The sequence below is a fragment of the Camelus bactrianus genome, chromosome 15 (genome assembly GCF_048773025.1).
Source record: "Camelus bactrianus isolate YW-2024 breed Bactrian camel chromosome 15, ASM4877302v1, whole genome shotgun sequence".
Taxonomy (NCBI): Eukaryota; Metazoa; Chordata; class Mammalia; order Artiodactyla; family Camelidae; genus Camelus; species Camelus bactrianus.
The window spans coordinates 43,787,897-43,800,960 of record NC_133553.1 but is presented as its reverse complement, the minus strand read 5'-3'; the positions used below and the strand labels follow the sequence as shown (position 1 = coordinate 43,800,960).

Here is a 13,064-nt window from a genome sequence, read left to right as displayed (position 1 = left end):
GTGACCTTTAATTGGGTGGCTTCAATGCAGGGAAAGCCTCTTTGAGAAGGGACATGTAAACAAAGACGTGAAGGTGCCGATTCATGAGGACACTTGTGGAAGGGCAAAGGGAAGAGCAAGTGCAAAGGCCCTGTGGTAGGAGCAGGCCTGCCTTATTCAGGACCCCACTGCAATAATCCAGGCCAGAGACAATGGTGGTAGCAGTGTGGGGGTGAGGGGAGAAGTACTTAGATTCTGGATCAATTTGTAGGTATGTCTCTCCTTTCCTCACTTCCTTCCTTTCTTAGTTTTCTAGAAGGGACTAATGAAGACACACTGAGGTGTGTCCACTTCCGTGCTGTCTTCTAGACAGTATACCCCATGAAGGCAAGGACTGGGCCTGACTCCTCTCCTGACCCTCACACCTGGCACAGGGAGGGCCCAGGGCCACTGCCTGGTAAACACGTCCGTGGAGGGAAGGCACGTCCTCCTGAGTCATCAGTTTCCTGGGGCTGAGCCCAGGCCCTGCCTGTCAGCATATTGCTCACTAATCTGGAAAGCTTTCCTGTGGTCTAGACACTCCCACCCCCATTCTAAAGAGACCTTCTAAAGGAGGTCAGTGTCTGCAATCAAAGGAGATGGTGCGTGGAGTCATCAGGGAGTCACAGGGACACCTGCTGGGAAGACAACTTCACAGGCTCTGTTTTGTCCCAGATGTGCCCACCTGCCAGTTGCAGGAAGTGACAGGATGTGCCCATGGCTGTGCCCAGCAGGGACTCCCAGCCCAAACCAGCCTGGCCCTGTGCTCCAATGCAGAGTGGCGGGCTTGCAAGGCTCCCTCGTTGCTGGGCAGAGGGATCCCCAGCAGCCTCTGAGGGGCCTCTTGACCTTGGTCCCAGGTTTCCCTTTACATCCTGTCCTGCAGCACCTTCCCTGCAACACCCCTTGCCGCCCGCCCCCCGGTTCCAACTATGACAGACACTTAGCTACAACTGCTGTGTCCAGCCCAGCAGGCTCTGGTTGTGCGAGAGGGCTTCTCTGAGCCCCAAGGCCTTCAATTCAAAACGTTGCTTCAGGCTTCCAGCGTTCTCCTGATTCACATTCTGAGAGTCATGTGTTTCCTGTGCTGTCAGGCCACAAATTAACTGCCTTTTCACTTTTCCCGCAGGTTTCATCTCTCATTCGATGTGGCAGGATATCATGGAATAGTGGTTACAAGCGTGTGAACTCGGGAATCGGACAGATTTGAGTGGGCATCGTAGCTTCTACTCTTACTAACTGTTACATCAGCAAAGCCCTCTGAGCCTCAGTTTATTCATCTGTAAAATGAGGACAAGCCTAGTATCAACCTAAGAGCTTGGTTGTGAAGAATGAATTGAGGTAGAGACAAAATGCCTAGACCCACAGTGAATGCGAGTCATTATTACCCCTAATAACAACTCCAGAGAGTTGAGGTGGGGCTCTCAGTGCAGGCTAGTGTCCCTGAGGCTCTGAGCCCTGCTCCTACTTCTGCCAGCCTGTCGGGCTAGTTCCACTTCAAGCCAGGGCGAAATGAGAAAGCTCGGCATGTTTCGGGCCTTTGGGAGAGACTGAGAACAGCTGAACCCGTGAATGATGCCTCTGCAGGTGCCAGGGACCCACGGCCCCACCCTCACCCAACGCCAGAGCGCTGCCTGCCAGACCCTTGTCAGCGGTTACAACCTCCAGCTGCCTCCCGCTGCCCCAGTTTTATCAAAAGCTCAGTTGAGAGAAATAAAGTTCATGGGGGTTATTTAAAGGCCATGCATTCCATCCATTCTTCCAGATGAGACTTATCCCTGAACCGAGTCAGGCTCTCATGAAGCCGAGAGGCTCTTGGACCGTGTTATTTAGCCATCACAAAATCTTTACTATGTCCTTGCCTTATAGTGGGGCTTTCTGGAAAAGTGCCGGAGGAGTCCTGCTGTTGCATTTATTTTGGGACGCTGCTGTCACTAGCAGTCACTGCCTCAGCCAGCGCGGGCTATGAGACCTGTGATCCGAGTATGTTTCAGGCTCTAGTTCCTGGGGAAGCTCTGCATCCTCAGAAGAACTGGAAGGCTTCTGATTGTGGGCACTGTGACTCATGAAATTGATCCCGTCTCATTTCACTTGGGCTACCAGGAAGCTCAGAGCAAAATTTGGGGCTCAGCTTTAAGATTCCTAGAGGATTATGTAAGGGAGATGATTTCTTCCCAGATGCTGATTTTTAACAGATAAGATGATGATGATGATGAATGTGTATGTATCTTGTCAATTGCTTTAGTGGAATCAGAGTGGGAATTTCCATCCTGGAAAACAAGGGATGGAGAATTGGCCAGAGTGGAGGAGGAGGAGGCGAGGGGAAAAGATGGTGCAAGATGGTGGCTGTGGGACACGTTCCTTTCTAGGCCACTGTGGAGGTGGTGAAGGGTCTAGCTTCCCTGAACCAGAGGGGATGAAAAGAAGATTTTCCATGAATTTGAGAAGAGAGAACCGCAGCCATTGCTCAACTTGAACTTCTCCCTGTGGCCCCCCGCCCCTGGTTTTCTGGGTATTTTTGTGATGTTGTGAAACTCTGAAGCTTGCAGTGTCTTTTTTCTCTTCCTCTTCACTCCCCAGCCCAGGCACTCCCACCCACCTTTTCCTTTTTGTCTCTTTGCCCCTCTACAGCTCCCCCTTCCCCCATCCCACTACCCAGGGAGGGGAGGGGGGTGGCTTGCTCAAGGTCACATAGCTAGTCAACAGCCTCACCTAGATCTCCTTGACATGATGCCAAGTATCTTGGGAGTTGGATTTGGCCTTTACTTTGGCCTAGAAATGGCCAAGTTTGATGGCCAATGTCTGATAAGAGACCCCAGCTCCAGTGAGTAGAAGAGGTGGGGGTCTGAGAGAGTGTGAAGAAGGCTCTTTGCTAGCTCTGCCTAGAGGGAGCATGGATGGGGCTCACAGACTCAGAATTGGCAAATTTCTGGATCTGGACTTTCTATATGGGCAACCTTGCTCTCCATGCCCTGGGGCCCGGCAGAAGAGTGCTTCTTACCCGGCCCGGAGGTAATTTATGAAGGGGGAGCAGCGGGTACAGTGGAGGGGGCTTTGTTCCCTAAATGCCATTCACATGACTCTCTGACCTCAGTGTTCTTCCCCTTTCTCTTGTCTTTTTCTCCTTCACTGCTTTTGGCCCTGCTTCAGTTCCCCTTCTCTATTTTCCTTTTCTCAATCCACACAAAGCCCTCAGAGTGCTGGGGCTGCCCTGGGGCCGCCTGCCTCTTGTGAGGTTGGTTTCCAGTTCCTGGACCGCAGTCCTGCAGCCATCTGCCCTGGAGGGGCACAGGGAGGCCTGGAGGGCCTGGTAGGGAGCGGGCAGGCCAATGAGCCAGCACCCAGAGGCTGGCCCTGCACCCAGCATCCTTCAAGGGTGCAGGTGGGGGTGGGCGATGGCGAGCCTCAGTACCTGATGGCAGTCCCAGTGCAGGCCACAGCCCCTCCCTACCCATCCGCAACAGAGGCCTAGCTCATCACTGAGCCAGTCCCACTGGCCTCAAGAGAAGGTGGCACCCAAATGTGGCATCTCTGGCTTAGGGCTTCATCATCAGTTTCTAGAAGCCTTTTCCACAATGGTTCTAAACCCTGTATGGTCATACAGAATCACCTGAGTAACTTCCCAAATAGGCTGATGACCAGCCCCGGAGCTGAGACTCTGGCTTTGTTGGTCTGGAGTGTAGGCTGGGATGGATACGGTGCTGTCTCCCTGGGTGATTCTGATCAGGCATGGGGAGTGAACCTCTCTTTTACTGAGGGTAAAGTGTCACAGAGAGAGCATGGAATGCAGTTTAGGAGGCCTGGGCCTGAGTCAGGCCACCCTCAGAGAGACATGTGTCCCTGGGCACAGCCTCTTCTGTCTCCCGTCCCTGGGCAGGAGCATCCTAAGGAGAAATGACCAACTCATGGAATTTTAGACTTAGAATAAGCCTGGAAAATCAACCGATCCATCCCTTTGTTCTACAGACCTGGGGGGAGTAAGTGGAGTGCCAGGGTCCCAGAGGGCTTGGGCAGGGTGGGGAAACCAGCCCGGCTTTTTAGGGGGTGTCCTTCCCCTGACTACACTCAGCCCGGCTCCTCTCAGGGAGTTTTCTCTAGGTTAGATTGGTGGGGAGACTGTCTCTGGGAGCAGTCCTGGAGAGGGTCTCTTCTCTGTTTCCTGGAGGAGGAGACTGGCCTCCAGAGCCGGGGGGGTGGGGGAGCAATGGCTGGAACCAGAGGGCTTTGCTCTCGGCCAAACTTCGCAAGAGAACTTGCAGAGCCGCTGACTTTTTGCAGCTGCTTGACGGGGCCTGTGGATTGAAAGGGGAAGTTTGGCTGCATTTAGAAAGTCGTCCGCAAAGAGGAATGGCGGGGGCAGGGGTGAGGAGGGTGGCCGGGTTGCGGAGCGGGAGGAGGAAGGTGGGCGATCTGGGAGAGGTGCCAGCAGGGGCCTGAGGACAAGGGTTTGATTTGGGCCCACGGGTTGTCACTTTGGAAGCTCTTGAGGTTGGGTGGTGGGGCTGGGGGAAGTGCAGGGGAGGGGAAAAGAAAAGAAAGGGAGATGGGGGAGGGCAGGAGTCCCCAGCCAGAAAGCCTGGCTTTTTCTTGGATTGGAAGCAAGCATGGAGGGTGTGGGGAGCATGCCCAGTTGTGTCCCAAAGGGCAAGCCAGTAGTTTCCTCTAAGGGGCACAGGGAGGTGGTGAGAGGTGCTGAGAGAGAGAAGCTTGTCAAGAGGGTGCAGCCCACAGGAGGGGGATGTTAAAGGAGGAACTTCTCCACCCCCAAGGTGTGCAGAGATTTCTCTGGGCAGCCTGAAATGTCCCATCCTTTAAGGCTGGAAAGGCATCCAACTCCTCCCTGGGCCTCCAAGGTAGCAGCAGGAAGAGTACAGCACAAGGCTCCGGAGGCTGGGAAGCTTCCCGAGGGCCCCACGCCTCACTTTCCAGTTCTTGCTGCCAACTGAGAGCGGCAGTCCCACAGCCCTATAACAGGTGCCCTGGCCCCAGTGACCTGGGAGAACAGTGGAGCTCCTGATGGCCATGTGGTTACACTCCCCCTGTCCCTGCCAAGCCCACGGCCCTCCCACAGTCTCTGGCACCTGCAGGGGCCTGCACTCTGCTGCCCACCAGCCGAGCCTTGTCTTGTCCGTGCCTGTGTATGTGGGGGCGCAGTTAGGGGGTGGATGTGGGGGGGCCACAACTTGAACCCGGAGCTCTCTCACAGAAGATCCTGTCCCCACCGGAAATGTGCTGAGCCAAGCTTCTCTTCCCAAGGCGGCCCCACCCCAGGGGACAACAAGAAGAGACTCTAAGAGGCAGAGCCCATCTGTCCTGACACACTGTGACCACAGAGACCGTGCCACCATCTTTCTCAGGGACATGGCAGCATCAGCAGCCAGAGGGACCCACCCTGAGGATGAGAGAGGGGAGGCCTGCACTGGGTCTGCCTGTGGCGGAACATCTGAGGGCAGAAGCACACCTCTCAAAGAGCCTGGCAAAGAAGGCCACTCAGCTCAACTTAGTTCAACTCCACCCACTCTGTTATTCAGTGAGTCTTTACTGACCACCACCCATGTGACAACCGCTGTGCTAAGTGCTAAGGGGATGTAGAAGAGAGCAAACCAGACATAGTCCCTGGCAGAGGCACTTGAGGGCCCACTGTGGGCCTGTCTCCACTAGAACCATGAGGGTGGCCTTGGTGCTGGCAGGAGGAGGCAAGGCCCTCACCCCTGTGGTCTCATTGGGAAGCCAAGATGAAGCAGAGAATGAGGCAAAGTTTAAATAAATACATTATCCAATCTGTTAACCACGTGTTGAAATGAACATGACCAGGTTCAGGCTATGTGGATCTGTAAGCGCTCAGGGTGGACCCGATGGGGCAGCCCCACCGGACCTGAGTTACTTTCCAAGATTCTTGAAAGGATCTGATTCGGTGGGCCTATTAACCTTGGGAAAAAAAACCATCAGTCTTGCCATGAGTGTATTGGACTGGAAGATCTATGTAGATTCTACCATCTTTCTTGGTTCCTTCTTCCCATTGCCCCTTCCTCCACCTCCTTCCTCTGTCTCACTTAGAGCTAGATACCTTCCATGGCCAGTGATTGGATGCCAAGTTTGGTTGAATGCCTACTGTTTACAAAGCACAAAGCTAGCTGCAATAGGATTATAGAGATAAACAACAAGGGTCCTATACTTAAGGACCTTCAGACCAGCTTGGGTTCACAAATTGCTGTGATAGGAGATGGTGAAAGATGTGGGGGGTGGGTTGCAGACAACAGGAAAGTTGAGTCTCATCCCTGGTATAGGATTTGGAATATTGATTCTGCGTTCTTTTGTGTGTGGGATGTGTGTGTGTGTGTTGCCCACTATTTGCTTTTTTAAAAAAACTCAAGCTTCAGAAAAATTATAAGACTATTACTGGTAATTTCTGTAAGCCCTTTCCTAAGATTCACCAATTATTTACATTTTATGGAATTGTTGGAGAACAAGTTAGAGACATTTTGCTCTTTTTACCTCTAAACTCTTCAGTGTGTATTTCAAAGATATTGTATTATGCGGTCTGGTTTTCTTCTTCTTCTTTTAAAAAGACATTGCTTGCTTATTTATTTGTTTGTTTGTTTGTTTAATAGAAGTACTGGGGCTTGAACCCAGGACCCCGTGCATGGGCTCTACCACTGAGCTATTTCCCTCCCCGCTGTAGTTTGGTTTTCTTATAGTTTCACCTCTTCCTCTCACTTTCAGACAGTATTGGGTCACTCTATCCCCTAGATAAAGCTTATTTAGTGGGAGACAGCTAGCTTGTTTTTCTGCTTGATGCCATGCTGGTGGCCTGGCCATTGGGGGCTGCTAGGTCACAGGGTCCCCATGGGAAACTCTGCTGGCTTCAGTGGCTATGCCTGAGTTGGCTTTCTGTTGGACAGCTGATCTGTCCCTTTGGAGGCCTGGCCAGGCCTTGGCCGAACTCTCTGCTCTCTTTCTCTGCACTTTGTTCCTGAGTTTTCTGCACATTCTCCCACCCACAGATATGAATGTCGCATGATGTTGCCTCTCCAGGGTCCAGCATGGCATGGTGGAAGCAGAGCAAGTTTGCTTGGATGTCCTTTCTAGGCCTTGGAGGCCAGCCTGGGCTCCTCTGTAAATACAGGAGGCTTCCTTTCCCTGACTCTCGGGAGGAGTGAGGCTCTATGGCACGGTCTGGCTCCGAGGCCTGTGGTCCTACTCAGTCAGGACTGGCAGTCTTAGGCTGAGGGAACATTTTCCAGGGCACAGCTGAGGGACAGAACGTCTCCATGAGATGGGCTGGGATGGGCAGGGTTTTGGAAAGGCCCCTGCTTGTTCTGGGAGGTGTTCAGGATGCTGAGGTTTTGGAAATCCATGGTGGCTGTTCATGACTGCTCCCAGCTTTGAGAGGAGGAATGAATGGGCACCCGTTTCCTTTGGTTCAGTGGCAAAGGTGAAGTTCAGGACTGCTGACCCAGGACGATGCCCTCTGCTGGGCCTGGGGAGGGCCCTGGGCTTTGAAGCAGAACACAACCTAGAGGACTGGACCCTGGAGGCAGGAGATGCTGTTCACATCCGGCGAGCCTTAGCTGGAGCTCTCCCAGCACTGACCTAGACACAAAACCAAAGTGATCTCCAGGCTACAGTCAAGGGTGCCTCTGTTGAAGCAGGTAGGAGAAACCCCAGTGAACCCAGGAGACAGAACACGCTGGAGGCATTTAACTGGGCAACTCCATCTCCTGCAAAGAAAAGCCACGGAAGGGAGAGCTCAGAGCAGGTCTGAGCAGTAAAGAAATGCTCTGGGGAGGAGATGAAGCTTCCTTTTTGGCGGCTGGGCCCAACCACCCAGGGCCCGTTCCAGCTCTATTCTGTCATCTTGAGCTGGTGGGTTTACCTCCTTGGGTCTGTTTCCTTCTCTGTGAAATGGGAAGCGGGGCCCTTGAGCCGTCTGCCTGGGGCAGTGAGTGCTGAGAGGTAACCCAGCGTGATCAGTGGACTTCAGAGGTGCTTGGAGAGCTTATGAAAATACAGATGCCTGGGTACAAGCCCAGACTTGGGGAGCCTGATTCTCTGGGGTGAGGCCCAGGCCTGTAGAGGTTCTGTTTTGAACAAGTTCACCAGGTGGTCCTTGGAGCCAGGTGATTATGGCGTCTTCACATCCTCAGCCCTTGACTCAACTGCAGGCCCTGGGATCGATTCAGGCCTTTATTCCTTGACCTGTTTTCCCGGGTGTCCGGCAGGGCCGGTTACAGGTGGGGACACCCTGGCCTTCCCACCCACCCGCCCGGCCCCTCCCACCGGGGAGCTGAACCACGGTCCCTGAGGCCTGAATGCACCCCCCTCCCCCGCTAAGAACCGGCCTCAATGCCCCTATTACCATCTCCATGGCACTCGCCTCCAGGGCCCCATGGAAATCACGAGGCTTTCTGAGGAGTCGTGCAGACTTCAGAAAAGACCCCGGGCCCCCTGCCCACCCCGGGCTCCCCAGCCCTCTAATCCCGCTCGGAGCGCGGACACAGAGCTCCCTCTCTCCTCGGCGGCCTGGCCGCTCATTCTCCCACAGAGCTGACGTTTCTCTGCGGCCCAGCTGGCTGCAGTTTTTAGAAATAACAATATCCCCGGGGGGAGGAGCGGCGGGGTGAATGGGCGCCTTTGTCCGGGGCCCTGTGAAGCCCGATTAATTATGCGCTGCGGAGCGCGGGGAGCGCGGCGGCGCGGGCCCCCGGCGGCGGAAAGGCCCAGGCTGGGGAGCGCGGCCGCCGGCTCCGCGCCGCCGCACAAAGGGCCGCGAATTCGAAAAGCGCCCAATTACCCCGCATTTTGTATTTGCCCTTGTCTCGCTGACACTATGGACTGGCCCCTTCCCGGGCGGCTGCACTTTGAGGGTTTTCCAGACCTTTCTTGGTTACCAGGGGCAACTGGGTAGAGGGCTGGGGAGCCTGGGGAGAACGGGAGGCGCCAAGTGCCGGGTGGGACCGTGTGCCGTGGGCACGTCGGGCGGGGGACGAGTATGTGGGTGTCGCCCCTGGGGACGTAGGTCGCTAATGCTCTTGCCAAAGCTGGAACTGTTCCGAATGCAGATTCCTGGGCCCTACCCTAGAAGACTCCAGTAGGTCTGGGGTGCCCAGATGAACAAGGATCAGAGGACTAAATAAATAAAACAAGAGAGGGCCTTGCTTGGAAGGAACAGTCATGGGAGTGCCATTGAGAATAATTATCTCAAATTCTGCACCTGAGATCCAAACAAAAATAAAAATTACTCATAGAAATCATACCACTGACAATTTTTTCTCTATTAATAATTATTTTAATTTTTTATATTTATTTTTTCCAGAAGTATATGACATGTATTGTTGTCTGATTACAAAACAGCATTTTTATCAAAATATATGTTTGGCATTGTCATATTCAACTGATACGAAGAGTTCAACAGAAATGCCTGATTGAAGGGAACCCATGTCTGTGACAAATCATTCTCTGATGACAGATGTCCTGAGTTGGGATATTTTCCTTCATTTCTTTCCTTTTTTTTCCTTCCAATTTTATTGAGATATAACTGACATATGAGACTATATAAATTTACATAAAAGTACAGCATAATGATTTGACTTACATCATGAAATGATTATCACAATAAGTTTAGTGAATGTGCATCATCTAATATAGATACGAAACTAAAGATATATCAGATTTCAGGATGGCACTCATATCCATAGGAAGAGGGGAGGAAGGATATGTGGCAGGGATGTAGCTGTGGCTGTAATGTTTTATTTCTTTAAAAAAGATAAGGAAACCTGAAGCAAAATGGCAAATTGTTGACATCTGGGGAGTGGCTATGTGAGGTTCTGTTAGATTATTTTTAAATGTGTCATAGTTTAAAAAAATATTTTGAGAGGTCTCTAATCAAGACACTGCAAACTAATTTTGTGACTTTTGCCAGAATTCATTTCTGGTCACAGGTTGGCCTCTGAGTAGTTTTATGGAGTTCAGTGGTCTGTCAGGGACACAAGTCCCAAGAAGGAGCAGAATATAAAAAGTTATCTTTCCACTGATGCTAAAAGCACTCATAAATAAGATCTTTGACGAATGGAAAATGTCATTGCCTGCCGCGTATAGAGTGAAACCAAATGGCTGAACAGGAATTTTTTTTTTTTTTTTTTTTGACTGGTTGAACCAGATTAGCCCCTCAGGACATTGCAGGAAGACCATTGATCAGCTGTTGGCCTTCCTGGGGATGACAAATCCTAGACAATTGTACGGAATTGCTGTAGGCACCTCTTGGAGGGCTGCACAGCTCAAGATGAGGGCCTGGGCTCTGGGCACCAGCCTGACACTGATGGTGAGGGGCTCAGCTGTTGAACCTATGGTATAGGTTCTATAGGAGATGACTCCTCCCCCTACCCCGGCTCCCCCATAATAGCTGATGGGTGTGGAGGGAATGGCCGAACCGAGCTGGGCCAATCATATTCTTTCTTTCAGAATTCTGGAATTCTGAGAGCTGTTGGAATGGGGCTGCTTTAATGGAAGTGTTCTAGGGAGGACATTCATTGACTCCAGATGCTTAAGTCCTTGGAATTGCCCTGGTCCCAGCCTTTACTGAGGCTCACTTGTTCAACCCTTTCTTGAAAATAATAAATGTATTATTATTATTTGCCAGCACTGGTTTGTTACTCATCTTATGGAGTAGGTAAATATAATGTTTTATGACATCTTCCAGCCTCCCCCCCAGTGCTGCTGCTTGTACATGTAGTATCTTTGTTGAATTAGAAAAAAGGTGCCCCTCTGGGCAGACAAATTAGAAAAAGCTGTTTTTTCCTCCAGGCAGACACAGTCTCTCACCCAGGTGGAAGGTTTGGCCAATGGAATGTGGGGTTGGGTTTTGGGTCCCATTCCACTCATTTCCTTGGCCAGGCCCCTTTGTGCAGTACACAGACCGCATAACCATTCATGGCAGCCCTGCCTGACCACCACTTGTTTCCCAGCTGATTTGTCCTCTGCATTGAAGTGCCACTCAGAATATGAAACATTACTCCAGACAAGATTTACTAGAAATGTTGGTCTATCATGCAGGCTCTATTCAGGACTTCAATGCTCATAAAGATGTAATTTTTTATCTTTGAAATCTGTTGAAAGTCAAGCCTTAAAAGAAACTTAGGAAAACTCCATGGCCTGATAACGTCAAAAGCCTCATCTTCTGAGGAATAGTCTGCAGGCTTTAGAGGAAGCTTTCCACCAAATGGTTTGACAGATATTCTTGAAATGTCAAGGGACTCTACCCTTTCCCCGATGTGAACACACCTAGTGAGAAGGTAGGGCGAGCACATGAGAGCGAGTCAACAAGAAGGTGTCTCAGGTCGTGGTGAGAGTGACATGGAAACCACAACCAAGGCACTGATGGCCACAGGGAGAAAATGATCTCAGGGAGGAGAAAATGCCTTGAGAGGAGGCTACTCCAATTCTGACTCGCTAATTCATTCTCCCGCAGCTCATGAGTCCCGCCACCTTTCTGAGAGAAAACTGAGTATAGAAAATCAAGTCAGGAGCTTTCCCAAGACAGAGGACCCACCTACCCCTACATCAGGTACCATCTACCCCTGTGTCCACATATATAAGAGACAGTGTAGACTAGCAGTTAAAGGTGTGGGTTCAAATCTCAATTCTGTCACTTTCCAGCTGTATGACCTTGGACCTGTTACTTGACTTCTTGTGATGGTTTTAAAACATATCCACAATCCTCTAACTCCCCTCCCATCAAATATTGGAGTCTAAGTCCTTTCCTCTTAAGCCTGGGTGGGGATTTTTGAGAGTGCCCAGACATACAGAATGCAGCAGACAGTGACACTGAATTTCCAAGTCTAGGTTAGAAAAGACCATTCGGTTTCTGATGGTTCATTTTGGGACAATCATGATGGGAGCCTTCAACCAATGTGAAAGAAATCCAGCCACTTGGAGGCTGCCTTGTAGAGAGAGCAGATTCAAAGAAAGAGATGCCCAGGGAGCCCCAGGCATTTAGCCCCAAGCTGTTTGAGTCTCCTAGCCTACATCCCAGGCATGCAAGTGAAGAAGCATTTGAGTTAACCCCAGCCCCAGCTACCAACTGACCGGAAACTGCCTGGCTCACTCTCAACTTTGTGAGCTAAATAAATAATTGTTATTGTTTTAAGACATGATGCAGGATTGGTTTGTTACAACGCAATAGATAGCTGATGCAGACTTTTTGTGATCTACACCTGGAGAGCCACCATCACAAGACCTAATCTGTGGCTTAGGACTGGGAGGTGGGCAGAAATGGTAAGGGTTTTGAAGATATTGTTAGTGGAAGCCTGATGGCCCTCAAGGAGGCTACTGGTGAGGCCTTAAATGTAGGTGAGGAAAATGTTATTAGAAGCAGCAGGAAATGGGATCTTTATTATGTACTGGAGGAAAATTTAGCAACAACATTACTCAAAGTGATGTGGACAAATAGAAAATGTACCTAATAAGCCAATGATTTGAGCAAAGGAGATTTTTAAGGAGAATGTTGAAAGTGCCAATTGGATTATTTTAGCTGCATATGATAAAGATAGAGAAAGATGAGTTTAAAAGGACACTTTAACTTTTAAGCAAAATTTATAGGAAATAGAAAAAAGCCAGAGATTTGTTGGGTTTGAAAGTAAATCTTGTTTCACATTCTCAGACTTCCTAGATAGCAAAAACCAAAACAAAACAAAAACAAAAACAAAAACCTCAAAGTATGAAAGGGCTTCAGGACAGAGACAAAATCCAGAGTGGGACTATAAGAACCTTTGTTAAAACCTCAGAAAGATCTAATGCTTCACAAAATCTTCCAGATGGACAAAGGCCCTCTAAGGATTTCAAGAGTGTGCCTCAGCAGAGTCTCTTCATTAAACAACGGGGCTCCTGAGAATCTTAAAGGGACTACCCTTCTACAGCCACGCTAAACATGTTCTAGGTACAGAAGAGCTGATCTTGGTGATATTTGTGGTGTAGCTTTCGACCAATGGCGTGAACCTCAACAGGATCCATAGGAAACCCACAGTTTTAAATAGAATTATATTGGCAGA

General features: G+C 50.5%; 1 long non-coding RNA gene across 4 annotated transcripts in view; it reads left to right on the top strand.

Moving 5' to 3' along the window:
* LOC105079004 (uncharacterized) overlaps positions 1-13,064 on the top strand; it is a 90,406-nt gene that overhangs the window by 29,619 nt on the left and 47,723 nt on the right. Inside the window, exon 2 of one of the 4 annotated variants that reach the window (XR_012511918.1) lies at positions 1,148-6,601. The exons of the other annotated variants lie outside the window; for them this stretch is intronic. This is a non-coding gene — a long non-coding RNA (uncharacterized LOC105079004). Of the gene's footprint in view, positions 1-1,147; positions 6,602-13,064 lie in introns of those variants that run through there. 4 annotated transcript variants of the gene reach the window in all.